The sequence below is a fragment of the Fukomys damarensis genome, unplaced genomic scaffold, assembly GCF_012274545.1.
Source record: "Fukomys damarensis isolate Sample0158 unplaced genomic scaffold, DMR_v1.0_HiC HiC_scaffold_27, whole genome shotgun sequence".
NCBI lineage: Eukaryota > Metazoa > Chordata > Mammalia > Rodentia > Bathyergidae > Fukomys > Fukomys damarensis.
In genome coordinates this window covers 26,023,363-26,046,315 of record NW_022900939.1, presented here as the reverse complement: position 1 = coordinate 26,046,315, position 22,953 = coordinate 26,023,363, and the positions used below count along the sequence as shown (strand labels likewise).

Sequence of the window (22,953 nt, the reverse complement as noted above, 5' to 3'; positions counted from 1 at the left end):
TACTGTACCATTAAACTTAATTAATTTTTTAAAAATCCATGAAGCAACCACTCATTGCCCAGCACTATGTGTTACACTACACAGTATGTCCAGAGCATGTACTCTAAAATTAGAGAAGAAAATGAGCTGTTCAGGCCCCACTTCTATAAAATCTGGAGAGGCAAATGAACTGTATGTCTGACATATGTGTACAATTTATTTGTGTGGAAAGCCTTAAATTAATAGGCCACAACTTTACTCAGCCCTTCCTACCACAACCCTTGACACAGAAGCCTCCAAGAACTATTTCTGACTGTAATGGTAGATGGCGATCAGGTCAGGCTAAAGTCTAATAGCCACAATGAAATATTTTATATTTCATGTCTTGGTGAAGCCCTAACCACTTCATGGGGCATCTCTTATTGGAGGGGAGATAAGCATCCTCCATTGTCACTGGCCCCTAAAGTCTAAAATCACGGGTGGCAGAGAGAATGGCAACAACAACCTTTCTTCTCCAAGAGTGGCAGCACTTCCCACGAGGTCACATGGCTTCTTACCACACAGCAGCTTCTTCTGGCAACAAAACAAAGACAGGAACCCACTCCCAACTCCAGCATCATAATCATAGCTGTGCCTCAGAGCAACCAGCCAGGCCCTAGGGTTAAATGAACAGAGTTATGCTACCCTTACATGGACTGCAGCATTGGCATGAGCTGGAGACCACAGTCTTATACGTAGATACTTTACACTAAAGGTTGTAAATGAAACAGATCATTATGCCATCCTTCCTGGTGTTAAAGTTGAAGCTGGGGCTTGTGTTCCCCAAGTTAGTCTGTTTTCCATCTTTATATATATATATAAAAAAAGTACCTGGCACTGGGTGACAATAACAAAGATTTATTTATCTCATAATTTTAGAGTCTGATAGCTCAAGATTGAGAAGCCCCACTAATTCAGTCTCTGGTAAATTCCTTATAGTGGGTGGCATCATGGGAGGAGAGGGTACAAAAGGGAGAGATCATATCACAAAAGAGGAAGCCCACAACACAGCAGATGGTCTTGACTTTTGTAAGAACCATCCCAGGAGAACAACATGGGTCCCCTGAAAACTACATTAATACCTTCCAAGAGCACCATCCTTAGTAACCTAATTATCTTGCTCTAAGCTCCACCTCTTAAAGATTCCACTTGCTCTAATATTTCCAAGCTACCAATACATGAGCCTTTGGGAATACAGTCAAACTATCCAAACCATAGGATCCCCTTTTGGAATCTTGTTAGCTCATCAAAATATGGAAAGACTGGGAAGATCCTAACCCTAACCCTAACCCTCCCACTGGGCCTCACTTATTAAAGGTTGTACTTCTCAATAGCACCGTGCTGGGGACCAAGCCTTTAACATATAAGCCTTTGGGAAACCTCAAAGTCCAAACCATAGAAACTAGATGTTATAAATCATCTGGGAGAAAAGGGATCACGATCCTATACACATACATAGTCTTTCATTCACACAGTTAATTTCTCCTTCATTCCAGGAGCTGTACAAAAGCAGTCCCTAAGCAGAGCTTTACACTCATGCATGCCTCCAACAAATACTAGGCACCTACCATCACACACACTCGGGCAGGCTCTGTACAGAAAGAGAGGACCCAGGGGTAGATAGGGCATCTCTGATGTGGATAAATGGCAGATGAACTAACAACCATCACACAATATGATAATTTTTAATCTAATGAGAAGCGAGAGAATCATTGAATCTGGGGTAGAGATAATGAATTGTTCAAGGATGAAGGTGCATTCAAAGGAGAGTAACAAAGCTCATCTTGGATAAATCTCTTAAACAAAGAGCAGAGGGACCATAATGGCCACTGGAAAGAGGAGCCTGGTCTGTATGTTCTAATCAAGAACGATTGCAGTGTTGAGAAAAGGCAGTGACAAATTCATAAAGGTGGGAGAAGAACAATGGCTTGGGATTTGGGTGACAGGATTATAGGCGGTGGAAACAGGCCATACAAGTCTAGGCAAAGTTGAAAAGGTCCATCTCTTTTGTTCTTAGAAAAGCATTTGCCTATTGGGACACAGAGACTGCATTGGTGACTTTAGCTGTTTAGAACATAGAGACTTTCCTCCGCTCTCACTTCCTGATCCTCAAGTTTTGGTCATCAATAAAATATTTGAAGAGCCAGGAATGTAGCTTAGTGGTAGGATAGCAGCACAAACAAATAAATATATATAGAACATTTGAGATGCATACTCTACATGTAGCTCTTTATAATAATAATATCAGCTAATAAAGAAAGACGTAGAAGAGACCTTTCACACCATGTCTAGAAAAATAATGAAACCTCTTTATCCTCTGGGCAATTTTTCATAGGTTGGTTTTGAACTTTTTGCCTTCATCTTTTTGTAAGCTTTGATCAAATTTTAAGACATTGGAATTTGGGCCAGTAATTCTACAAAGTTCTTTATGGCAAATTTTTTATGAAAACAAAGCATTTGAAACAGCCAATAGATAGATAGGACAAATGGAAAATGTTCAAATAACTTATGGCAAATTATCTGATAGGATTGATAAATAAATATCTGATAGGTAAAATTATCTTTCTTTTAAAGAAAACAGAAATGGAGTATAACACAAGGAAAATAAAATTTATAAGCTAAATATCACTTTTGGACTATCAAAACAAAAAAGATTCTAGAAAGCAATGGCATGAGGTTCACAGTAATTCTCTCTAACCAATACCATTACAGATAAATTGTATTTTTCCTCTATACTTTTCATCTTTTCCTGTTTTTTCTGTAATTAACCTTTATTAAATTCATAATCAGAAAAATAGCTTAAATTTTTAACTAACTGAATGATAAGGAAATAACATATGCCTAAAACTCTACTTGCAAAGTAAGTTCTGGAATTCTGAAAACAAAAATTCATTTTCTGTGATTTTGTAATTTTCAGTTTCTATATAGCAATACTGATCAACCCACAGCATTGAATAGGGCAGGATGCGTGTTATTAGGACCAAGTCCCTCCTGTTTGCCTTTGCCCAGGGCTGAGGACTCCCAGGACATTTGTGGTGACTGAGCAACAGTGACGTTGAGTCCCTTTTTATGTCCCTAGAGTGATGAGAGGATCGTTGTATTCAGAACAGGCAAAGTGAATTCCCTGTACAACTGGGCTCGAATTTTTAAACATTTTGATTTCCCAGACTTAAAAAACAGCCTTACAAAATTCAACAGGTGACCTCAGAACACCTATAGGTCCCTAACTAAAGCAGCAGTACTCCCTCTGTAGTGCTTTGTAAGACCACCAGACATTTTAGGACAAATGTGACAGAGAAAGCTTTATGGAGCTAAAGACTAAATGGGAATTGCTTAGGGTAGGGAGTTAAAAATATGAGAATATAAAAGAGGAGAAAAATGATTACTATCCAGTAGAGAAATTACTTTGCATGGTAAAAAAAATGGTGGGGGATTAAAAAGGCAGACCACAAATAAAAATGACAGGAATGGAATACCAGAGGCCAGAAGAATCAAGATCCCTAGATCTAACTATGACTGGTAGTGGAATTTTTTCCCAGAAATCAACAAAAATTAGAACACAATTCCATGTGTTCAATTTTGTGTATTAACCTTATAATGCTTTATCCAGAATGAAATTTATGGGACTGGCTGACTTTTCATAGTTTCTGGGGCCAGGTATAATGGATCTAGGAGCCATGACCCAGACCAGAGAAAGATCCAAAAAGCTAAAGCCCTGGGGCAGATGCATTGATCCCAGCTTTCTTGAGGAGGAGGTCAAACATCTGGTAGCCACAGCTGGCCCCAAGCAGAGGGAAGGGACTGCAAGGCCACCTGCAGTTGGTTAGGCTGTGCCTTCCAAAGAGAGTCACCTGGACAGAGTGGTCTGTAGCTTGGAGACAGCTCCAGAGAACTGCAATGCCACAGTCACAGTAAGATACTGACCACAGCATCACACCAGAAACAGTGCCTTCCTTCTAAGAAATCTCAATGTAAAATCTGAAATCTGACTGCAAGACTGGTCATCTTGTTTTCAACAAAACATGTTCACTGTATTCTCTATGCTAATGGCTTTTCCTTCAAAACAAATTGCAACAATGAAAATCACTTGAATTGATTTTTAATAATTTTCAAATTTATAAATTTCTTAAAAACATGAAGTTTGATGGTTTTGTTGACTTGACAGAGGATGCATCCCATCCCCTCATCTTTACATCGAGTCTGTTCCTCTCCTATCACTTAGTCCCACCCCCTATACACTAGTCCCTTAGCAACCCTGAGCCACCCCCATGACCTTCATTTGTAGCCCTTAGCTTCTGGACATCAGCAGTAGTTACAGGACTCTACACTCTCTAGTAGTCCACTGAGACCTGCAATCCATCAGTCCACGTTTATATTCACCCTACTCACATCCCTCTTTAGGGATTAGAAGCCAGAATTTTTCCTTCCCGTGATTCTGTCCTCGCCCCTCACCCCTGCTCACCCTGTCCTGCTTACCCAGCAGCATGGTGGCACCCATCACCCTGTGTGGCCACAACACTGGCTGCTGAAGGTTCACAACTCAGTTCCTCTCTGGGAATTGCTCTTGACAAAGGGAGCTACCCTACCCAATGTTATGATCCTTCAGGGGCAACCTGCTTCCAGTGACAGGTGTCCCAAGCCTGGACCTTACACAAATCCCAGAAAATTCTGAACCCCTCCCAATTCTGGAGTCTAGTCAGATGAGTAGGACCTGGGTTAGGAGTTGTGGCAGCATGGGGTCTCGCTCCTTATTTTCCCCCAAGAGATCTCCCTTGAACACCTGCTACATGTAAGATCTGCTCAGAGTCTCCTTCCTGGGAATCTGACCTAACACACCCATAAGACCCCGACTCTGCTCTGTCACTGGGGTCCCAGAGAAAAAAGGCACAGGGGTCCCTCAGGGAGATCACTGATAAGACAGGGTGTGAGGTTTTGAGTAGAGTCGTGAGGGTCAGTGAGGTGCACAGGAAATAGTAACTGGTGAGTACAAAAGAAAAATACCAGGGAAATGAAAACTTCTAAAAATTTAATAAAGAGTAAAAAATAATTCTTTAGCTATTGATTCTCAGTTTAAGTGAATTTAATTTTAAAAATGAGCATTCACAACAGCAAGACTTTATTGTGTTTTCCAATCCAGCTCTATAAGAATATCTGTTGACTCTAAGAGATAGTCAGTGATGATCTACTATATATAAGAACACATGCTAGGCTCAGTACGACACTGAAATAAATAACTACAGAACAACTTATATTTTCAGTACTTCTGCTATATGATGTCGATTCATTCAAAAGTCAAATTTACTGAATCAATGCATTCTTCTGGAATCTGATAAACAAAATCATAGCAATGTAATTGGCACAACATTCTCCATGCAAGATTAAATTTAATCACAAAGATAAAACTATCTTGAAGGCATTTCTCTTAATTCAACCAATGTATATCAGACATCCCCCCAAAGAGAAAGCTCCCTATTTCACTCCACCACCTCCCATCCAATCTGCCTTTTGGTGTATTTTACAGTGCTCAGCCTTTTCATTCATAAATAAAGCTTCCTCCTACGTTTATGTTAAAATTTTGGAACTCGATTTTAGGGTCAAATGTATTTTTTTAAAAGGAAACACTATTTTTATAAAAGTGCCAGTGTTGAAGAATGCCCAACTGAGTGACTTGGCAGTATCCAATGTACCCATTTCAATAAAGACAGCCACTCGGGATCTCATAGGGAATGTCCACTCCCATAACTTTGTTTTCTCAGTGCCACCGTTTCTGATTTCACTGCCAGAGGATACTCAGTATCTGTTCATCATTCAGTTAAACAGAATCTCCTGAGTGTCTGCCACATCCAAGATTGTGAAACACTGGGAGTTCCAAAGAACTGGAAATGGTGATGGAATATGACACAGACACTGAAATATTGAGTGATGGAAACAAACCCAACGCTTGAGATGTAGCCGGTGCCTCTTGCTGCTGAGAAGTAACTTACTGAAAAGCACACGCAGAAGTAACCACATTTTTCTTATATTCATCACCTGATTTCAGGAGAGAACATTTTAAATCTGTGCCCTGGAGGAAACATTTGAGAAGAGGCCTGCCAATCTTTGTTAATTGCAAAGTAAACAGATCTTTCCAGTGTTATTTGTTCCTATTCTGAGCATGCATATTATCTCTAATCTCCAGGCTGAGTTTAAGTGGGAGAGAGAAACGTGAAGTGTGATTGAAAGATAGAAAGTGATGAGGCAGTTAACTGAAAATGTGTATTTTATTCTAGACAAGAAGACAAGTTTCAGTAAACTTGAGTGGATTGGAATTCGACCACAATGTAATTGAATTAGAAATCAGTAATAAAGAGATGTTTTTAAAAGAGCTATCTAGAAAATATCCAACTATTTGGAAATAAAGCATATATTTTGAAATAATACAGATTTTTTAAAAGGAAGAAACAATTAGGGAATTAGAAAATCTTTCAATTCTGCCACCTGCTTCACAAGCTCAAGGTCTTGAGTTCAATCCCCAGTACAGAGAAAAAAAAAAACAAACCCTAATGATAATACAAACTTAACATGTCAAAATTTGTAGGATGCAGTTTATACAGTCCTGAGAGAGAAATGAATTCACTTCAATAACTTATTTAAAAAGAAAAAGAAAAAAAAATGGTTTGAACACTTATTATCCCAGCTTCTATCTTAGAAAGCTAGAGTAAAAAGAGAAAATTAAGCCCACAGTAGAAAGCAGTAATACATATACAGACAAAAAGAAAAATCAAAGAATTAGAAAATAATAAAACCAGTTGTTGGTTTTTTGAAAACCTTAATTTTTAAAAAAGGCAGCCACACATTTATACATATATTATACATTCCAATTTTTTCATTGAGTTTTGCCCACAGTAGAAAGCAGTAATACATATACAGACAAAAAGAAAAATCAAAGAATTAGAAAATAATAAAACCAGTTGTTGGTTTTTTGAAAACCTTAATTTTTAAAAAAGGCAGCCACACATTTATACATATATTATACATTCCAATTTTTTCTCATTGAGTTTATTGGTACATTTTAGGTATACAGTACAGTTACATTCATCGTTGGGACCTTGTACCTTTACATGACAGGTCTTGGTTCTCATTCTTTCCCCATTCCCCTGACCTCCCTTCACCCCCTCCACCCTTCCCTATTACATTTCACTCTTATACTTAATAGGAAATAGACAAATTACTTCAAGAAAATTAGAAACCACTAATATTTATTCCAACAACAAATTAGAAAAGAGTGTATTTATGCATGACAAGACAATATATGTTCATATGCCTTGTCAAATAGGGCACTCACCAAAGAAGGCCTGAACTGTAGTTTAAATTGAAGTATGCAACATAAACATGATGTGGGAATTTCCCAAAACTCTCACTAATTTTGTTAGAAAACATGAAATCCAAATGGCTTTATAAAAATCAGAGGATTACTAGTTCATCTCTGGGTCAGTTTGTTGAATTTCTGTAGTAGATCTGTTAAGAACCATTTTCAGACCTTTCTTCCTATTTCACATTATCATCTATACATTTTGAACCTTATTTATACTTTTAGTTTTCCATACCAGAGAACCATTCAATATTTACACATAGACATCCTATTTAATTCACTTATGAGTATGGCCTCAATGTGCGTCCATTTAGCTATAAATGTCTCTAGTTTCTCATTCTTTATGGCTGAGTAGTATTCCATTTTATAAAAGGTCTAAAGGAGTAGGGGAAGTGGAAGAGGTAGGGGAAAGAAAAGAAGGGAAAAGAAAAAATATAAGAAAAGGAAAAAATGGAAACAAAGTCTTTGTAAATAGGGAAGGTTGGAAGGGATGAAGGGAGGGCAGGGGAATGGGGAAAAAATTAAGAACAGAGATATATCATGTAAAGGTACAAGATCCCAATGATGAATGTAATTGTACTGTATACCTAAAAGGTACTGATAAACTTAATGAAAAAAAATTTTAAATCCACCCCCCCACACCCCCCTTCCTAGTAAGGACCTTACACTACTTCAGTTTTTAGTGAAAAAGTGCTGCCTAATTAACAAAGCTTCCAGCCTCTGCTCTGCTCGTTGTCTATTTGTTGCACATAATGAATGTGTTTAATGCTATATATGTAAATTTTAAAATCTAGAATATGCAAGCTCTTTAGAATTCACTGATGTAATAGTGCCCAGATTCACTCCTGGGAACAAGAGATCTCATCCCTGGGGATTTCCAAAAACCTAACCTAACTGCAGGCCAGTAGCGATTGCTCAGCTCCATAGGAAGTCACTGCCATAACTGTAATCTATCTGAATGCCTCAGAAAGGCAAAAAGACAGAGGAGGAAGGACAAGAGTTCCAAGAAGTTGAGCCATTGATGAACTATTAGGGAATGTGTCTCCTGGAGCCCAGGCCTTGCTACACTCCCACGACTCAGCTCAAGGAATCATGCAATGATACAACACAGTGGGAAGCAAAAAGGCAAAACACCCAGGAACTGCAGCACCCCAGGGACAAGTTTCAAGGCCAAGGTAAATCTAGAACTGGCCTTTAGATAGTTTGACATGAGCAAGAACATCCAGGTTGGGGCTGGTAATCTCAAAATCAAGACAGAAAAGCCATTAGCTGAAAAGGTTTTGTTACAATGTCAGTTTCTGTGAGCTAGGAGAGATAGCAGGTTTACCTAAAGTTGTGCCTAATAAATTCCCTTTTATATTTATTCATTCAACAAATATTTATTGATGATCTACACATACCAGCTCCTACACCAGGCATGGAGATAATTAGGACAAGCTTGCACAAAGTTTACATTCTCCTGATGGAGGCAGACAACAGACAACAGATTAAAGGGAAACTTTCAAAATATAATGTTGCTCCAAGGCACACGAAACGAGCTGATGTAAGAGGGTGTGGCTTGTGTAAGGTGACAGGAAGGGTCCACTTTGGATTCAGGGATTGGATCAGGTCCTGAGACAGGACTGGCTTCATGGGAGTTCAGCCAGTGCAATCCCATAAGGCTCCATGCTCGAAAGGAGTTTTGTACTTGGAGATTAATACTACGAAATTGTTAATAATTTTCTCTTTTATGTGTGCTTTACAAGTGACATCTGACAGGACAATGGAACATGCTCCTTGATGCCCCAGGACAAGTTCTTGGCCACACGCTGCCTACCGAGCACCTGCTGCTGTCTTCTGTCAAAGGCTTCAATGCCAGGGCAGGATAAGTGTGGTCCTGGGAGTCTATAAATGCCAACATTGGCCCCAAGACTGCAGAAGGAAAGAACAAGCTGCTTTTTAGATAGGGGACTTCTATTTTTCTTTTTCATCACTCCCCCCCACCCCCAAATGAAGCGGTAGGTCTCACCCTGCGATGGTGGCACTTGGAGAAGAGGCAGGAGCATTCCAGGCAGGGGGAAAGTAAGTGTAAAGGTCCTGTGCTAGAAACAAGCTCAGTCTGTTCAGAGCATAAAGAAGACAGCAGTAGGAAGTGATGAGCAGAGCCCAGCCTGTAGTAAAGTATAGGGCAGGGAGAGAAGAGCCTGGTGGAAAGGAGGAAGTGCTTTGGGAGCCCCAGAACAAGGTATATGAACATGGTGATACAGGTATTGATGCAGAGGAAAAAAGTGAGACCCAAGTCTGCGAGGGTGGAGGAAAGGGGTGAGGGAGGAACATGGGTGAACGTTTGTCACTCACTTCACCTCCCAAGCTTCCCTTCAGAACCAGAGGCTCCCAACATTGAGCTCTTCCACATTCTAGCTTACTCTTGGAATTCCCAGATGCTGGAATTCCATATTCTGCTTCCAAGCCACCTTGAATTGTGGGTGTCTCTGATCTCCTACTTCTGTTTCTCTATAACACACTCTAGGTGATTTCCTTACGTGTCTATGTTAGACTGGGTCTGTATCTCAGCTGGAGCTCTCCTTGCATCTCCATTCCCGCCTCGTATGCCTTCTTTCCCTCCTTGCTCAAGCCACCAGCCACCTTATCCTGGTCTCGCTCTGCCCGACTAATTCTGCTCCCCTCTCAAAACTCTGCACAAATGTCCCTTCCTCAGTGTGTGTGCCTCAACCCAGACACGGTTTGAAGTCCCCGCCACTGGGCCATTGTAGCAGTGATGCATTTCTTGGTGTGCTCTTTTGATTAGGATCTATCTTTCCAAAAGAGAGTGGAGCGCAGAAGTCAGGTGTCTTTGGCTTTCAGTGGTTGTCCTTCATACCTATCCAGGGCCTGACGCAGCTCAGGCTCACAGTCAGCAAGAACAAGGGGAATGCAGGCAAGAGAAAAACAAGGCCTGGCAAAGTCCAAGCTGGACCTTAAGAAATGCAGGGAGTGGTCTTAGGCAAGAAGAGGCTTTGCTGAATATAGATTTTATTGAAGTCTGAAGGTAGCAAGGGAGGAAGAGATGAAAAGAGAAGGCCTTCTCATGGAGAGCGAGACCATGGATTATGAGAGGTGGCCTATCGTCACTCGCTTCCTCCCCCCATCCGCATCCACACCACTTGCAACTCATATCAACAGCCTTTCTGGCATTGCTGCACTTATCCCATCTAAAATAGCTTACTGCAGTCTCTCCTCTGAGCATTAGAGTACAATCCAATGCCCTGAGCTGGTCTGAGAAAAGTTCAAAAGAAGTAACTATTAAATGTCTGATAAGAGCCAAAATGAAGAAGGAAACAATAGTGTGATAGGCAGCTTCTAAGACAAACCTCCTAGTTTCCACTTCTAAGTATCCACATCCTTATGTCATCACCTTCCCTTGAATGTGGGCTGAACTTCATTAATTGCTTCTAAAAATAGATTATGTCAGAAGGGATGAGGTTGAAAATCAAGTCTGGTGTTAGGTTATAAAAAGACTGTGGCTCCTGCCCTTGGCATACTTTTTCTGTGTCTCGGACTGCTCACTCTAGGTTTGAAGAGATCCATATGGCAATCAACTGAGGCTTGCCAGCAACCACATGACTGAGCCTAGAAGCAGACCAAGCCCCTAAGTTGAGCCGTTAGATGTTACTACAGCCCCATGTGGTCTGTGATAGAACCTCCTGAAGACTTTAAATCAGAGGTAACTAATTAAGTCAAACTCTGATTCCTGAACTGCTGAAACTGTGAGACAAGAAGTGCTATACTAAGTCATTAACTTTTGAGATAGTTTGTTATTCAAAACAGATGATCTACACTATACTTGCAGTTTCCCAACTCTACACCTGTACTAAGATTGACACTTGAGCACCAACAATATGCCAGACACATTGGTAATGGCATAGCATTTAGCTGTAATTCCCACCCAGTAGGGCTTAATAAATAACAAAAACAAACAAAAGAAATTTCTTCCTGTGAAGTTTTTATAGCACTGTTTTTCTTTTCTTTTCTTTTCTTTTCTTTCCTTTTCCTTTTTTTAAAGTGACTGTTAGAAATCCATAGTCATTACCAATATCCCTTCCTTAAAAAGAAACTCATGTAAGAAAAAGTTATTTGGGAGTTTGATTCTTTTTCAAAGAATATGTTGAAGCATATGCCTACAATATGTAAGCCAAATTGACATTACCAGCTTTTTCTCAACCCGTTTTCACAAATTGTGGATAATATATTGCATGCACAGCAATTAAAGGTCCTTTTCTTTTCTTCCTTTTCTTTCTTTCTTTCTCTTTCTTTCCTTCTTTCCCTTTCTTTTTTCTTCCTTCCTTTCTTTTCCTTCCTTCCATTCTTCTTTTCCTTCTTTCTTCTCTTCCTCCCTCCCTTCCTTAATATACCTTTGTCCACCGAGTAAAGTGTTCCCAAAGTGCAGCAGTCCTAAAGTTGCCTTTTTGTTTAGAGAGAATGAAGGGGCCAATTTAATAAGAAACTACAAACTGAGACCAGGTCACAATTCACAATGATGGGAGGCCATGCAGTGGCAGTGTGAGAGCAGGAAAGAGTCAACTATAGGACACAGTGTCCACATGGGGAAGTTCACAAAGTATTTAGGAAATAAAGACAGATTTGGGTTGCACCCAGGGCAGGGCTGGTGTCTACTATGGTACTCTTACCACTTCTGCCTGCTCTTTTCTTGTCCCCAGCCCAGTGCCACAGCTGTTCCTGCTGGAGTGCCCCAGTGCAGGGTTTGCACAACGGCAGCAAATCAGCTGGGGCTAAGAGCCAGCACTTACTGATAAGAGAACTATTGGAGAGGGCACTGCAGATCCCACTACACCTTCGAGGAGTTCCCTCATATATGCCATCTGTCCTAGCTGAAGCACAACAGCTAGTGGGAAGAGGTGGCACCAACACACAGTGAAAACATAGTACACAGGACAGCATAGGTTTGTGAGTATTCCTTCTGGCCCCAGAAAAATGCAGGGGTTTGTAGAGATGTGTCCAGAGAGTAGGGTCTGCACACTGACTCGGAGGGAGATGCATGAAGGTGAGTGCCTCTTGGCTACCTTACACATGGACCGGGAATTAGGAGTTCCTGGGTTTCCATACCTGAGAGTTCTGACGGCCAGAGTTGGCAGTCACTACTTCTGTCATGCCCTGTCTCTGGCACTGCAGAGGCACAGCAACACCTTAGTAAACCCAGGGTCTAACTCTGTCCTGCTGGGATCAAGGCCAATTTCAAACAGTGCCCCACTCTTGGCCCAGCAGATCAGAAACGACTGTAGCTCAAGATGCAGCCCCTGCTACCGGCCCCAGCACCTACTACTGCTCTGGCTGCTTCTGGTCCCAGGGAGAGTCAAGACCAACTATGGATCTTGTAAGGAAAGGAGGGATGTGGAACGCAATAAGATGCCCTTCCCAGCTTATCTTCTGGATCACAGATGTCAGGCAAACTAGCAACACACAAGCTCACCTTTTTAACATGGATATCATTCTTAACCCATATGTACAGAAAGTGTTTAATTAAAAAGCTTATGTTTAGACTATGTTTAACTTGGTACTACTCCACTATGCAACTTATTAATTTCATGAAACAGCATTTCTCCAATTTTATTCATATAAATCTTGGGGATTTTATTAAAGTGTTCATTCTGATTCAGTAGAATAGGAAAGGCACAAGACTTTGCACATCTAAAAAGTTTCCATCCTTCAAGGAGAAAGGACTTCGATGGAGTTATGTCTTATTTCTGACCCCAAGCACCTGCAAAAGTGAAAGGGTTGGATTCACTGATCCCTTAAATAGCATAATCTCACAAGCTTCCCTTGATTCTTCTTTTATTCCTTCTCCTCTGTATTTCCTCATTCAGTATATTATCATCGACACCAACTTTCCTATAAAAAACTTCAAGTTGCTTTCTCCCACCTGTCTCCCAGCAGTACCCCTACATCAGATCTACTTGCAGGCCTGGTCACCATTCATCTGACGTCACCCATCTCCCTCCATTTGCCACTGTTGCCCTGGACTGCCAGCCTCCATTCTGGGTGAAGTTCTGCTGCTATTCTCAAACCAGTGTCGTCAATTTCCAGACAAAGTGGACAAAGCAACTTTAACTGCCTCATTTCTCTGCTTAAATGTTGCAGTGTTTCCTCAAGGAATCCTGTGTCCATTTCTTTCCATTTCTTAAAAATCACAATGTTTTCCAGCTTTAAAAACCATCTCAGCACACACCTGTAACTTCAGCATTTGGAATCAAAAGCAAGAAGATTGCCATGAGTTTGAGGCCATCCTGGGCTACATCGCAAGTTCAAGCCAAACATGAACTACATAGTAAGAATCTATCTCTAAAAGCAAATTAGGGACCAGGGATTTAGCTCAGTGGTTCCAATGCCTGCCTCGCAAGTGCAAGAACCTGAGTTCAATCCCTGGTACCAAAAAAAAAAAAAAAAAGGCACATTAAACAGCTCCTAGGCAATCTGATCAGTCCAAATATTCAGATCCTCAAACTCATCCCCCTCTGGACATGATCTACCTTTGAAAAGCCTGGCCTACCTACCAGAGTAGGTTAATTTTTATTATGCCCCTTTACTTTCAATGCACTAATTACAATTAATTCATTAAATTTATAACTATCTGGGTTATGCCTGGGTTGACATTTTTTTTTTAACCAATGCATACTCAGTGTCCAGTGCAAGGCAGACACATTCAGGGACACAATCAAAATCTTTCAAATGAATGAATAAAACTTTCCCACCCATATTCAGAGTTCCTGATAAATCTCTCTATGTAGTATCTGCAAATTTTTAATGAAAATTAAGGGCTTAAAGACTTAACATTGGCTCCTTATAAGTGACCAATAGTCTCATGTCATCTTATATTACTGTAGCAATTTCCTTGCTAGGAAGGCTTGTTGCTAAGTGTGATAATAATTAGTGGATGGATGCAAAAGAAGGATGGCTCATGCACTGAAGTTCCAAATAAGTGGCACTGGAATTCTAAATACTGACATGAACGTAGAGAACACGTGGTTTCCAGACCTTATCCCTCACAATTTTAATTTGCTTCAGCATCTTTTAAAATAATGAAATAAAGAAGGATATTCTTGTCTATCAAAACCTGGACCAATCTCAGCAGCACACAAAATTCATGGCCTTAGTTGTCTATCTGGGAGGTGGGAAGGGAGGGTTGAGAGCTTCATGTCCACAAAGCCTTCTCGGTCACTTGAATGACACCAAAAGAAAAATGTTTCCCTAGAGCTGGGAAAGATGTGGTGTTTTTTTTAAATTAAAGATTGCAAACATACATGACAACAAAAAATGAAGAGACTAAATAAAAATTTCAAATAGACACATATATGACAGCAAAAAAGGATATGAAATAAACAAAAATTTATTTAACACAGACTAATAATCCAAGTACATTATTAGTTTGATATAATCTTCAAACTGGGAAAGATGTATTAAAATACAAATGCCCTTTGGATTGTTGATCCATCCAATATTTAAGAAACACCCTGTACTCAAATGAGAATGTGTATTGCCATCAAAGAAAAACATAAGGGTATTTTCTTAAGGCATTCTGTTTTTTCCATAGTAATTATCTTTAACACTGGGAGACCACTGGGTCACTGAGGAGAGTGTGCCCTCAAAAAGGACTGTGGGATCCTGCTTTCCTGATTTCTTCCTTTTTTTTTTTTTTTTTCTTTTATTTTCTTCCTGGCCATAAGATGAATGGTTTTGCTCCACCATGCCCTGCTACCATGATGTTCTGCCTCACCAAAGGCCCCAAAGCAATGGGGTCACCTCCAAAACCATCAGCCAAGATAAACCTCTTCTCTTTACACCTTGACTTTCTCAGGTGTTTGGCAGGGTAACTAGAAGCAGACTCACACAACGAGGAAAGGCTCCCCTCCGCCAGCTTTCATTCTCTTCTCTCTTTAGTCCTATCCTACCACAAACCTGCTTCTCTATTCAATACCTAAAAGCTCTGCGCTCCCTTTCCCTGTCTCTAAAGGCCCATACTTATTTGTACCTTCATGGTTAACTCCCCCTTGACCTTTAAGATCTAGACTATGCCTTGCTTCTTCTCAAAAACAACTTCACATGCCTTTTGTCCATCTCAACCCTCCTGGGCAGCATCTTCTACTTCCCAGGCCCTCTCTCTACCCTTCAGCCTGTGGCGTGGCCCTATTCATGGGCCTCATCACAAAGTGTTGGGTGATCCTGCCCGTCACTTCTAGACTGGTAGGGAACCACCAGAACTGGAACTCTGAAAACAAACACATATCTGTTCCAAGGGAGAAACAGTCAGAAGTTGTTTGGTAAATGGAAGAATTTTAATCATAATTCTGGCCCATCTTTGGATGTATTTAAGCTCAAAGAACTAGACATATTCATCACAAAAATCACCTCTCATTTAACCTTCAGGGTCAGATTTCATCTGATGCCTGAAGTTGCATCTGTTAACTTGTTTTCTAGCTTAAATTATGGTTTTATGAATAGTGTCCAAGTCTCTAATCAATGAATCAGTATCATCCACCAACTAAAGATCAACAACACCCAGCTCTTACCATTCTATTGCCTTTGAATGTGTTTGAAATGGAGTCACCCGGGAAAGAGGAATGAGATAAGTTTTATTCCCTTTTCAGCAGATCTCTCTGACTGCTGTGTATTACTGTAACATGAGACACTGAAAGATGAAACCAAAAACTAAAGCTACACTCTTCTGGTCTGAAGTTGGGACAAGCATTGGTTTCTGGATGGCAGAGAACCCACCTACATAAGGGTGAGGAATGGATGCTTGCACACAAAGGAAAGCGTGTTCATCTGCAGACCACAATGGAAAACAAAAACTTTTAAAACTCATCAGTAAGAACACATATCAGATGTCAAGCTTTGACTATAATAAAGGAATGCATGAACACTCAGAACAAAGCTAGAAGATTCCAACTGCTGCTGATAAGCAAAGAAAAGAACAAAAGCAAAACTCCAAGACTCATTTTTTTCTTGTATGTCATGTCCTGGTAAAATTCCTACCTCAAAAAAGGAAACCTGTTGACCATATATGAAAAAAAAATTTTTTTAATTTATTCCAGTTTCTTTTTTAAGTCCAAACTAAAACAAAGATTTTTATGACTCTCTCAGTCTGCCATGTGGATTTCCACCTCTGACAAATGCCCAGAATCTCTGCGGCTACTTTAGATGTTCAACCCACTTATTAAGAAGAATGAGAGAGTACAGTGCCAGTTCAGAAACCAGGCTCCAGAAAAGGTAGCGGTAGCCACTACTTTGGACACAGCCAGAAGAAGACTTCTTGGCAATGGAGTGGGACATTTCAGGAACTTCACAATTCTTTCAACTCCCCTGGGCAATTTAAGAACTGCCTTTTCAATGGCAAGAGGTGCTATGGAGATGCCAATACAGAGCAAAGTATTCCCTCCTGATAACTATATTATGCTGAAAGTGAAAACTAAAACCCAACAGAGAGGACCTGATCTCTTTCTAAGGGTTATCAGGCCACTGGACCAGAGGGAGGATAAACTGGACATGAATTATGAAGAATACATGCTTGTCAATTTTGCATTTAATTGGTGGACTTTTGGTGAAAGGAAAAGATTGTGCTCTGTGTCAGATGTGATGATCTTTAAGCTAAATTAGTTGGACAAAGAGAAGATTATCTCTTGGTAGGTGGAAGTTAAGGACGGAATATTGCTAGAATGTATTTAGACAAATAAAGGAAGAGGTACTATGAAAATAGAAGGTGCTATGATTGGATCCCAGCCAGACAGAGAAAATACCAGGCCTGGAGCCAAGCATCCATCCAGAAGTTTCCTCGGAATCCGTTACAGTGCCTGGAACATATTCATGTATGAAACAAAGGACTCATTTGGTTAAAAGTAGGCATCTTTTGGAACATGTGTGTGTAAGCCAGTGAAAGCCAAGTAAAGGCTGTACCTGAACCGGTGGAATTGTACTAGGCAGGCATACAGCTCAGTGGTAGAGCACTTGCCTAGCATGTGTGAAGCCCTGGGATCCATCCCAGCACCACTAAAGAAAAATAAATAATATAGTATCAATGCCGATTTGCAGGGCTTGACAGTGTGCTTTGGCCACATAAGAAATCATCGCTGAGAAAATATGGGAATGCTACTATTTTTCGAAATTCTTTAAAATCTTACACTATTGGGCCGGGGATTTAGCTCAGCAGTTCGGAGGCCTGCCTTGCAAGCGCAAGGACCTGAGTTCAATCCCGGTATCAAAAATAAAATAAAATCTTACACTATTCTAAAATAAACATTGATAATAATCTAAAGAGAAAGGTAAGATGCATTCTTCACATGCCGCGGGTTGATGGAAACCATCAGCTTGAACTCAGAAGAGCCCAGGTGAGGACAACCCACTGACCTGTTCACTTGGCCAAGAGAGTGATCAGGTAAGAAATACATGTGGCTCCCACATGGCTGCCAATTGGTGCTTGAGTATCTGGTTACCACCGCCTTGCCTACCCAAACTAATGTGGTCTCATTCCCTTTACTCCCACAAGTCCACCAGGGTCATTAAGTAGTTTGCAAACTTCTTTAACAAAGCTATCAATAACCTATAAGCAGAGAAGGAAGCCAGGCATGGTGGCGCACGCCTGTAAACACAGCACTCGGGAGGCTGAGGCAGGAGGATCCCTGCGAGTTTGAGACCAGCCTAGGCTACCTAGTGAGTTCCAGGTCAGTCTCAACTACATAGTGAGACCCTGACTCAAAAAACCAAAAAAACAAGAAGAAGAAGAAGAGAAGGAAGAGTCAAGTTTTCAAATGAGTTAAGCTTGCAATTCAAATGGCTATCTCTAGTTAAGCTCAAGACAGATGAAAATTTAGCTAGAAAAACTACAATTTAAAATTTTCTTGCAAGCTGAGAGTAGTGGCACGTGCTTGTAGTCCCAGCATTCCTAGAGGCTCATGCAAGAGGATTGCAAGCTTGAGCCCAACCTGGACAATTTTAGTGACTTAGCAAGATTCTTATTCAAAATAAAATTAAAAATGGGTTAGGGATGTAGCTCAGTGTCAAAGGCCCTGAGTTCAATCCCCAGTACTGAAAGAAGATTATTTTAGGTAGAGATAGAAAGATCTTTAGAGCAAGGCAGACTCTCTGCCATGCAAATGTAAGGAACCTACGTTTCTTTGATAGAGATCCCTGGGGCCTTTGTGGCCTGACAGACACTCTTTCCTCCTCTAGTTTATAGAGCCAAGAAAGGTTAATAAGCTTGTATTGGAGACCCAAGGAGCTCGCTGTTGAGGAAGAGCCAACTCTTCCCTTTATAATTTCAACATGGTAGGGACCACTTACAGTTGGACCAAATGACCAGCACCAGAGAGATTGAGAAAAGCATCATAGCTCTTAACAGTTAAGTTCTAGTTATTATCTTTAGCATCACTTTTTCTTCCTAATAGCAAGAAGAACTAGGGCTACAAATTTAAAACTATTTTGCCAACTTAAATTATTTCCAAATTATTCTGGAAGGGATGAATCGCTGAGGGCACTACTATATGTAATTTATATATAAACTATATAAAAATTATATTCTTTTTAAAAAGTGAGTGTATTCTTATATCTCTTCAAATTCAGGCTCATCAGTTTTTAGCAACTCCTCTCAGCAGAGATCCTTAAAGAAGACTTTTGCGTTAAACCACCATCTCCAAACTCGATACTTCCTCGGACACTATTCCAGAGAGGTTAAGGACACGGAATGATAAAAGTCCTCCACTGTCGAGAAGAATGAGAAACCCTGTGTCCAACTCAGCCTGCTGACTTCTTGCAGGGGTTCTTGAAGCCTTCAAGAAGGTTCAGATGCGCTAATGTGGAAGAGATGCTCACAGAGGGCTGCTTCAGGGGCCCAATCTATGCGGCCTTCCAGTGTTCAGGCCAACAAGCCTTTGTTGGAATGCACTCACCCTTTACAGTGTCGGAGGGTTTCCCTCCTACTCTCACTCCAGCAGATTCCCACCCTGAAGCAAGCCAGCTCCCTGCTGTCCCTCGGCAGGCTTTTCCAAGCTCTGTGATCAGGCTTCAGACTGAAGCCAACAGAAACCTCAGGCCCGGCCCTGCCTGGACCTCTTTAGCATCCTTCAGCCAACTCTCTCTGAACTCTGCTGTGCACTGGCCACTTTAAGCCTGTCTTTCTCTTCGTAGTCCCCCTCCAGCTGAGCACCGTTCTTGTTCTTGTTCTTCGCAGTCCTGAGAGAGACCAGACCCACCTTCGGTGAGCTCTCAGGGCTATCGCCAACTCTCCTAACTCCCTCAGCTATACCTCTGTCTCTGCTCCCTCCTCCTGCACGGAGATTACACCTCTGAAGGGTGTGACTCAGCGCTGGCTTGAAGGCCCACCTCTTCCATAGCTGAATCACTTCTCCAGTTCCTACCCATTCTGGTCTCTGTGACCATTATCTGCATCACTGAGCAGTGTCACTGGCAAAGGGGACAGCCATCCAGGTATCTGTCCCGGGCATTCAAACAGGTTCCTCCACTTGTGTCTACTTGTGTAGTAGGAAGGGATAAGGGATGATCACCCAGAAACCATCTCATAGGTGTCTGGAGAGACTGGATAAAATAAGGAGCCTTCATGTCCCTGGCCATGCGGATACAGTTGTCTTCAACATGGAATAATACTCTGCTCTGTGTATTCCTGTTGGAGTAGCCTGTACTTTTCCAGCCCCATCTCTCATTCCCAAGGTATGCCCTAGAAGTCAAGCCTCCCTCCTACACACACACACACACACACACACACACACACACACCACACTTCTAAACTACTGTACTCAACTTCTCAAACTCCCTGGCAGCCAGGGTTGTCATGTGACCCATAAGAAGCCTGAATTGGGCTTCTCTTCCCCTCCTCAATAAAATGTCAAAGTCTTGTAATGAAACAGCTTTTGCGTGACATTTGTTCCTCTTCCTCCTGCCTTGGAGTATCCACAGTCCTGTGGCCAGGTGAAAATGACACAGTAAAGGTGACACAGGAGATGGCACAATGTAGCCCTCAGCGTTCCCTTTCATCACATTCGATACCAGCCCATGGGCACCTACTACAGACTTTGAGTTACAGAAGGAAACGCGACTCTGCTCGTTAGGGTTGGATGTGCAGCTGTCCTTCACATATGTAAGTTTCACCCACATCTTCAGATTCAACTCACCATGAATGGAGAATATTCAGGGGGAAATGTGTGTCTGTACTGAACACATACACCATTTTTCCTCACCATTATTCCCTAAACAATGTATTAGAACAACTACATAACATTTGTATCATATTAGGTATTATAATTAACCTAAAGATGGTTTAAAATTTACAGGAGGATGCTCCAAGGTTATATGCAGGTATGATACCATTTTATAGAAGGGACTAGAACACCTAAGGATGTTTTTACCCGGTTGGAGGATCCCCTAGAACCAGTCCCTCACAGATACTGACAGGTGACTACATTTCTAACTGATGTCTCATGCTAAAATGCATGTTGACTTTACATCCTCGGCTGTCACTGAGAGATCCCCTATGGAACTCTTTTATAACAGTTGCTACCACGTCATTCTTGTTGCTCAATAGTATGACTGACCTCTCTGCATCCAGTCTTGACCCTCCTTTCCATTCTCCATTCGGCAGCCAGGATGGTCTTCTTAACATTCAGAATGGATCCCACTTCTATCCTGCTGACAGCTCAGCTAACAAGGAGGCCCCAGTGCCTTCCCTTTTCCAGAGTGGGTCTATTGCTATGAAACTGCTGCCCAGTCAGGGCCCATACTTCTAACCCACTGCTTCTAGGTAGAGCTCAATGACAACTGCTGGCCAATGGATTATGTGGAAACAATATGCCATTCAGATCGTTAATTGTGATTTGAGTAAGAATCACTTAGCAGATTAATAAAGTTCTAGGTGTGTCTATGGATGATTGACATGGAGGCCAGCAAACAGAGTGAGGAAGACCCATCCTGGTGTGAGTGGCTCAGACAAAAAGGCTTGCAGCCTGAACAGAATAAAAAGGGAAAGCAAAAGGAAGAGCTGTCTCTTTAGAAGAGGCCCATTGCCTTTGGGCTGGACACTGGTCTCCGGTTACTCTTCAGCCTTCCAACTCAGACACAAGCCAGAGACTATACAGTGAACTTCTAGTCCTTGACCTTCAATTGTTACTGGCTCCTCTAGCACACAACTCGCCATTTTGGATTCTTCCATCTCTGATCTGCAGAAGGCTATTCAGACACTTTCACCTCTGGTCCTGTAAGCCTAGCTAATAATTCTCTTTGTATAATTATACGTAGATTTTACCTACATTCTGTTCCTCTAAAGAACCCCAACTAATAATCATTTTGGAAGCCAAAATGGCTAAGATACACCTTTGTTCTCCACTCGCTCTGTCTTTCCCCTTCACTGTTGTGGGAGCACTAGAGGATGGGGAAGACACACAGCAGAGTGACAAGTTGGGAGAAAGATGCCCGACTACCAGAAACACCTCACTGGCCTGATGAGAAAGTCAGGTATAGACTGCAACGTGTGCTGAGCCGCTAAAACTTTGAAGTTTATTTCTTACAGCAAATGGTACTCTAACTAGTAGATTTTTCAATTGACCATGGAAAAAAGTTCAACACCTTTAATGTGGCTTTCCACAATGTCACACCAGTCAGTATTCTGTTCTCCCTTCATCCCACTACCCTGGACAGTGATCTTGGACAACCACACGTCTGCGTTGGACTTCAAACAGGCCATTCTTTTGGTCTCGCTTGGAAACTACCTCTTGCACTCTGCCTGGTGAGTGTCATTAAAGGATCATCTTGGATGCCACTTCTTTGGAGGGATTCCCCTACAACTGGTCAACACTTCTATGCCTCTTAGTTCTCCCCATTCAGGCACTGCTTAAGCTTGTCAACATTCCCACTCCCTGACTGACCATAAGCTCCAAGAACACAGGGACACATCCATCCAGTTCATGACTATCTTCTTGTCACTAGGACAGTGCCAGATACATAGAAGGCAAACAATGAACATCTGTTGGGTAACTGACTGAATAAGCTGATACTGTAAAACAATCTTGTGTTCCTGATTAGGAAGACTCATAGGAACTATCACTCAGGCTGTAGGAACTCCCAGATTGTATTATAAAATTCTATTAACAGAAAGAAAAATATGAGAAAAGGAAGAAATTGAAACAAAGTCTTTGTAAATAGGGAAGGGTGGAGGGGGTGAAGGGAGGGCAGGGAAATGGGGAAAAAATAAGAACCAAGATACATCATGTAAAGGTACCAATTCCCAATGATGAATGTCATCATATTGTACACTAAAATGTACCAATAAACTTAATGAATAAAAAATAAATAAATAAGTAAAATTCTATTAACAATGTTATTCTTTCATGATTATCTGTTTCTCTCTGCTTTTTTCATCAGCAAAATTCCAGATAGAATCATAGCTTACTCTAAAGGCAAGTACAAAATCTGAGAACGTGTCTTTCTGGACATTTTCTTAAGCTAACTCCATTGAATAATTCAACCCCCACCTTAACATTCTGAGTTTATTATCCTTCATCTTCAAGTTGTGCATGAACTTTTATGGGACT

The 22,953-nt window shown here is 41.2% G+C and overlaps 1 long non-coding RNA gene across 1 annotated transcript in view; it reads right to left on the bottom strand.

Annotated features, from left to right (window-relative positions):
- Nucleotides 1–9,767, bottom strand: part of LOC104870449 — a 20,311-nt gene extending 10,544 nt beyond the window's left edge. Inside the window, exon 1 of the long non-coding RNA XR_782541.2 lies at nt 9,707–9,767. This is a non-coding gene — a long non-coding RNA (uncharacterized LOC104870449). The remainder of the gene's footprint in view (nt 1–9,706) is intronic.
- Between the last annotated feature and the right edge of the window lie 13,186 nt (nt 9,768–22,953).